Below are 527 nucleotides of genomic sequence, written 5' to 3'. Positions count from 1 at the left end.
GAGGGTCCTGTATCACATTAGCTTCCAGGCCAAGGGGAGTGATTGGGGGAAAGGAAGTTGCTTTCTGCCCCCATAGTTAGAGAACACCATCTGGGGATGTAGAAGGATTTTGTATTCCCTATGCGGCATTGAAAAACAAGGCACTCATGAAATATTACACAAAATGGATGACCCTGGAGGACTTGATGCTGAGTGAAATATCTCAGTCACAAAAAAGACAAATACGGCCTAATGCCGCTGTTATAAAAGAAGACTGACATTGGAGTTGGGGGAAGACTGAAAAAGAGGTAATAAATAATGTATACTGCATTGAAACAGATGAGGGGGAGAACTGTTAAAAGGGATATATGATTAGATATTACTAAGACAGGAGTCCAGAACGGAGGTAGTGGAGTGGTCTTGGGGGAAGGCGCTTTTTTTTTTTTTTTTTTTTTAATTAAGTTTTGTGTGCGTGTACCGTCAAATCAGATCTGACTGGTACAGGAGGAGATTGCCCCTCCTTCCCCGGCAGAGCATCTGGTGGATTC

This window comes from Elephantulus edwardii, unplaced genomic scaffold (genome assembly GCF_000299155.1).
Source record: "Elephantulus edwardii isolate Elephantulus edwardi_28Jun2011 unplaced genomic scaffold, EleEdw1.0 scaffold00045, whole genome shotgun sequence".
Classification (NCBI taxonomy): Eukaryota; Metazoa; Chordata; class Mammalia; order Macroscelidea; family Macroscelididae; genus Elephantulus; species Elephantulus edwardii.
The sequence above is the reverse complement of the archived record's forward strand: the minus strand, read 5'-3'. Positions refer to the sequence as shown.